Source organism: Apaloderma vittatum, unplaced genomic scaffold (assembly GCF_000703405.1).
Source record: "Apaloderma vittatum isolate BGI_N311 unplaced genomic scaffold, ASM70340v1 scaffold12351, whole genome shotgun sequence".
NCBI lineage: Eukaryota > Metazoa > Chordata > Aves > Trogoniformes > Trogonidae > Apaloderma > Apaloderma vittatum.
The window spans coordinates 60,692-66,841 of record NW_009700855.1 but is presented as its reverse complement, the minus strand read 5'-3'; the positions used below and the strand labels follow the sequence as shown (position 1 = coordinate 66,841).

Below are 6,150 nucleotides of genomic sequence, written 5' to 3'. Positions count from 1 at the left end.
ATGCCATATGTAGTGAAAATGCTGTCGCTCAGAAGGAAGAGCTCTTCTTTGCTTCAGGAGGCCCGTGCATTGCTCTTGAGCTTTCGGGCCATTCGGCCTTTCTTCCAAGAGGCAGGATCGATAGAGGGACTTGTCAGAAATGTGGCATCACTGGCTTGCCTTGGACATAGTTTCATGCCTGGTTCAGCCCCAGTTACAAAAGAACAGAATAGACCCTTGGGGAGTTATTGTCCTCTCTGTTGCATGAATCAGTCCCTGAGCTCTGAATGAGCCGTTCTGAGTTGCCATCCTTGTGGTGTATACCCACACGCATGAGTATATGTGGCTGGTTTGTGGCCAAATAAAGGCATTGGTAGGCAACTTGTAAATTCGTCTCCGCCTCTGCTGCCTACAGCCATCTGATGAGAAACATAATGGCTAAGGGATCCTTAGAATACGGCACCTAGCTGAAAGGCAGGGAGAATTAAATATTCTTAAATTGTTACCCACAGATGTCTTCTAGCTAATCTGGAGTTGGCCCAAGTGGTTTACTCATAAGTCTTTCTCTAAGGCGTTAGCAGAGGTTCCCTTAGGAACATATTTCTCCATAATTCACTTTTCCTTTCCAGGTTGTTGGCCAGAAAATTGAAATCCAAAAGCTGGCAGCACGGAGATGAAGTCGAAAGATCATTACAATTTTTTTTTATTTTTTTTTTTTTTTAGTGTTAAAACATTGATTTCTGGTGTAGAATGATTTGCAGAAAATTACTTATCTATCCAGCAGCCAATTTTCTTTCTTTCACATCAAATTTCTGGACTGTTGAACTGTTGGTAAAAGTGAAATAAGAAATGTTCAAACTGCATTTTAGAAAAGTGAGCTACAGTTGTTTCATTAAAATTTCGAAAGGGATTTCCAAAAAGAAGTAAATTGCATCCTGGGGAGAGAAGGGACATGGGCAACATTTTCCTGTTCTTTCAGCACCAGAATTGATGTCAAATGCTAGAGTCCAGGTAACCCAACAGCCTATCCAAAATACACTTCCTTGTCAACTCTTTACTTCATGGAAAATTATCCAGAAGTTGCTTCCCACCCCCATCAGAGAAACCTTATTTTCTCTACTTTGTATTTTAATGATTTTTGCATCCAACAATCATAAAACTGTAATCAGCAGACAGAAATTTTATAATATTTGTCCAAAACTACTGTCTTCTGATGTTTATAGGGATGATTTTTTCTTGTAATTTGTTAGATTTACCATAGTTGTGCTTTTTTAGGCCAAAATTTGCCAGTTGTTATCTTCCTCCCACGAGTTCTACGCAGACTAGAGCCTGATCTGTCCGCCTGCTCATTATCAGGCTTTTTCCCTCCTTTCTTTCACCCTCCAGCCTCCCATAAGCAGTAGTCACCTTTTGCTTGTTTGCATCCCTCTGCCCACTCTTTTGGATGTGTTCTTTGTCATTTTAAGGAGATTGGTGGAATAAGAACTCTGTGTAGAAAAGCATTTTAAGTTCACCTAGGCACCTTAGCAGAGGTAGAGAATGTGTTTATTAGGAAACCAAGGTGCCTAAACAGAGAAGATGACTTCAGTGAGAAATGTTCCTGTTAGGAGGTAAGTATAGTTTTGGATCTTTTTTGTTTGTTTTACTTTACTTTAAATGTCAAAGGTGGTCTTGCTGTCTGCCCTACTAACTGCTGGTTTAGGTTGAGTGGGACCTTCCTGACTTCTGAGGCCGCAGTGCTTACGGGCTGTGGCCTTGCGATTGTGATTCGTGTTGGATGGTGATGCGCTTCAAAGCCTTCTGCTCAGGGCAGGCTGCGGTTTTGCTGTTATCTTGGAAGTGAATTCTTCTCAAACTACTGCTGCTTGGCTTCATGCCATCGTACGGCTGTCTTAACTTGTTTTCTTAGCACATTGGAGGTTTTCAAGGCTACTTCCAATTATGATCTCTGTGATTCCCCAAGACATGCTGTGGAAGAAAGACTATTCAAGACATGATTTAGCAACACAGGTTGACTTCGTGTTGTGGTTGTTTTTGTTGGGTTTTTTTGATTAATTTCAGAATCTCAAAGCCCAAATGTTCTGCTCTAAAAGGAAAAGGTGTCATTTTTTTCCAGCTTAGAAATCAAGAAATTTGCATTCACTCGATTCAGTTTGATGTCTTACTGTATTTTGGTTTGCTGTGCTTTTTCACTTGATTAGGCTTGTAGTTTAGAGCTCTGTATATTCCTACGCTGACAGCATGTTCTGAGTTGCTTTATTCCTCATTTGCTTTATAAGGTACTGAAGGATGTATAAAGAATAAGCTGTAATAAATTGAAAGCTTTACTGTTAATAGGAGGAGACCTTGATCAATGTGATGATCACTTGCTAGCGTAACTACAGATTGATTTGTCACAGCTTGTTTACTTGGAGGCAGAAATGTTAGCTTTGTTAACTTATATTTCTGGAGAATGAAAAAGTCCAGAGTTTCAAAAAGATGAGAGAGAAGAATGAAGTTGAGTGGTGGCTTGGCTGGGTTTGTTTGGTTTGTTTTTTTGTTTTTCCAAATGAGATAAGAGTAGTTCACTAATGGAAATACACATGGATGCAGAAACAAGATGCATCCTCATGTTGGTGAAAGAAGAAAAGTAGCTATGTAGGCTTTTTTTTTCCCTTAGGAGATTGCTTAAGGATTTTAAAATCTGTGTTTTTAGTAATTTTCTGTAGTGTGTTTCATTTTATATTTTAAAGCTTTCCTTTTATCTGCTGGTATACGTGTATTCTCAAATGACGAGCTGTCACACTCAATTGTTATGAAGTTAAATTATTAGAGAATCAACATGATGGGATAAATGTGTGTTTAGGATATTCAAAACTGAAATACTTAAAGGCTTTAGGAATTGCATTACAGTGCTCTTAGACAATGTTTTCTATACTTGGAATAGTTACCATGATTAAAGTCTAGAGTTAATAACTTCAAAGATTGTGTGGTATCTTTAAAGAAATTTTGATTATTTAAAAACAACCAAAACACAAAAAACCGGCTGCTTTCCAGGCTGCTTTTCTTGCCATTTGAAATGTCTACTTTTTTTCCCCACCCCTCACCCTTACAGCTGGATATGAGTTAGATTTACTGATCGAAAGGATGCTACTGTCATTGAATAGACTTACGTGGCGATAGTATCAATATTAATGTGAAGTGTTCTTAACAATATGATGGACGTAATTCTCATACCATGATGTGTGTTACCATGAAATCTTGAGTGCCTCCTAGGAGCACATCAGGAAATTCGATTTACGTTTGGGCTATTGTTGAACCGTCTTCTTCTCTTCAATAGATAGGTCTCCGTGTTGAAGTATTTTGCTTTGGCATTAAAAGCTATATGCATATAAGTCTGTTAAAGAAACCAGACCAAACCAGTGTGCTTTTCACTTAAGTGAAAGGTGGTTTGTGCTGGCCTTGAATTCAGGAGAAGGGGGCCTCAATCTAATCTGGAGGGTTGTTCTAAGAAGAATCTGGCTTCTGCATAATGAACTTGATCTTCATTGTAGAAAGCTGACAATGTGTGAAGCTGTTGGTCTTTCTTCATCCCGAAGCTGTAATTAATTGCCAGATAACAAGAGTGCATTCCGGGTAATAAGAGAGTTGAAGATAGAGATTGAGTCTTAGAGCTTCATTCTATATGTGGAAAAGAAAAATATGTCTGATCTGGCAAGCCTTTGTGTTTGGGTCTGCAGCACGGCTCTGAAGTCTAGCAGTGTTGGAGATAAAGATCGTAGTACGTGTATATCCCAAAATACCCAGTTTAAGGAGGTGAAACTTGCAGTTGAAACTCTTTGCTAAACTTTCTCTTAAAATGTCAGTTTTACTGAGGTATGAACAAGTACTCGGTTAAATAACTGGATCTTTTGCAAGTATTTGTGTATTTGGGAGTGTGGTTACAGATGAAGTTGCTCTTTGTTATTTTATGGTCACCAGCTGTGAAAAATTAAAGCTACCATGGAGAATCCTCCGATTTTTTTTTATTTTTTTTTTTTTATATCTCCGTTTTGCTAGGTTATACGCAGTGCCATGAAAAAACTTACAAATTGTTCTTTGAATTCATAACTTTGACTTTGGACATAACTCATTGCTTCCCAAATTCTCAGAGGAATTTAGAGTAATTTTCAGGAGTTCTTGAAAAAGTGTCCTTTTCAGGACAAGAAATTTGTATATTTTGCATTAGCTTTTAGAGAGGCTATATATGGTTCTGAAATATAAATCAGTATGGAAAATACCACCACTCCCAAAAAATGCAACAGCTAGGTAGTGTTGGTAACTTTTAAAAAATTAGAAGCACCATTCAAAAATCTGCAGCAGTTATAAGAAACAAAGAGAAGTCGTTCTTTAGGGCTTTTCTGTGACTTTCAGGTAATCTTCTAGGTGTTCTCTTTGGAAGATAGTGGAAGTACAAATGGCAGTGGGTGGTAGCAATGCCAGTCTTTCATTAACATTGTTGTAAACATGCTGCAGGTGCTTGTGTAACGTGATTGTGTGCCATTTGAGTTGGTGAGTGAGCTTTCAGGGGTGGGAATGAAGCTTGTTCATGTAAGAAGGCTTGGCATATTTTCAAAACTGTAAGTTCATGTTGTGTGGTCAGCAAGGTGTTCTGTGAGCAGGAGAATTTATAGAGTCTGGTGTTTAAAAAAATACATTTTTTTTTTCCTTACATGAAGTGCCTTAAGGTTTATGGTACCTTTTAAAAGTAGGTAACGTGTTTAGAGCTGAAGGATAGTACAGAACTGTGTGTTCTTGAAAAGAAAAGCTGTGTGTCTGGCAGCAAATAGTGTATTTTACATTACAGCATGAGGAAGGCAGTTTAATAGATCTTTCTAGGATTTACTCTGTGTTTAAAAGAGGGTTTGAATCCAGCTTTTCTGTCTTAGCCTTCACATCGTGGGGATGGAGGAGTGTGTGTTGTTTTTGTTATTATTATTAAATATCCAGAACCAAAAATCAAACCAAAAAACTAGAAGTAGTGAAGAGAATACAGTGCATTCATTGACATATGTAGGCTTTAAAATCTGAGCAGAAAAATAATAGATTGTTTTTCCTCTGTGCTGTGGACTGCCCCTCTAGCTGCTAAATTACCGTTCTGACTGGTAAGGTAGCCCAGGGGTGCTAATCTGTTCAGTGTGTTAGTATCTAGATACAGTACATGAAACTTGCAGTAGCTACCCTGCACACTTTGAATGAGCCTTAGCTATCCACTGTGATTATTACTTTCCCATATATCATAAAATAAACTATAGGGTAAGGTAGTATCTATTTCTGTAGTATACACGTGGTTTGTAATTGCTAGAATGATGTCAGTAATTTTAAGTAAGCTCTGAACTTCTGTGGGCAGGGACTATGAAGTAGGCTAGTAAATAAAAAAAATATTGTCAGTCCTACTTCATTAAATGGATTACTTTGGTAAATTAATATTGATTATTTCAGAGTCTACACACTTAAACAATTCTACTGTTTATGAAGCAAAACAATAATCATTTAAACTCACTTGACAAATCTGGTGTGATTAGTTTCTTACGCTGTTCCAGAGCAATACTTTCTGGTTAAGGTATGGATTACATACCAGGAAAGGTATGTGGTGTACACATCTACTTAAGAAAAAAGAAGAAAAAAAAGAGAGAAAGAAAAAGCTTTATTGCACAATTTGTAAATGTAAGAAATACTTTTTGGGCATGGGAAGTGTACAGTTTGGTTTTTAAACTCCTGGAAGCAGTACAGAAGCGCATTTTAGGAAGCAAGAGTTTAAAGATGATTCCTAATTGTTCTGCACCGCACATACACGTAGTAAAACAGTCTTGACCCTGGAGAGCTTACTAAAATATGCAGAAATTGGAGGAATTTTTACTAGGCAAGTTCAGAAGCGGCGTTAAAACTGCTGATAATAAGCCAGCTGCAGTTTCAAACTGGGCAATTGCCCTGCATTGCTGGAAAGGAGACTCCAGTTCCGTATGTGTCTGCATCTGTAAACTCCTCCACCTCCAGAAAGAAAATGCAGTATCCTCTACCTGCCACTTGCGGTTTGATTTTTCAAAAGAAGGCTCTGGCAACAGCACCGTATCCCGATGTTTCCTTCCCGACCATTTTTTCTCTTGGTGTGGTTTTCTTCCATCAGAGGAGGCTTTGTGGTGAAGGACCACT

General features: G+C 38.1%; 1 protein-coding gene across 1 annotated transcript in view; it reads left to right on the top strand.

Moving 5' to 3' along the window:
- Window positions 1-6,150, top strand: part of TLK1 (tousled-like kinase 1) — a 50,389-nt gene that overhangs the window by 1,552 nt on the left and 42,687 nt on the right. The window contains exon 2 of the mRNA XM_009878914.1: window positions 5,579-5,583. The gene's annotated coding sequence lies outside the window, so the exon portion shown is untranslated. The remainder of the gene's footprint in view (window positions 1-5,578; window positions 5,584-6,150) is intronic.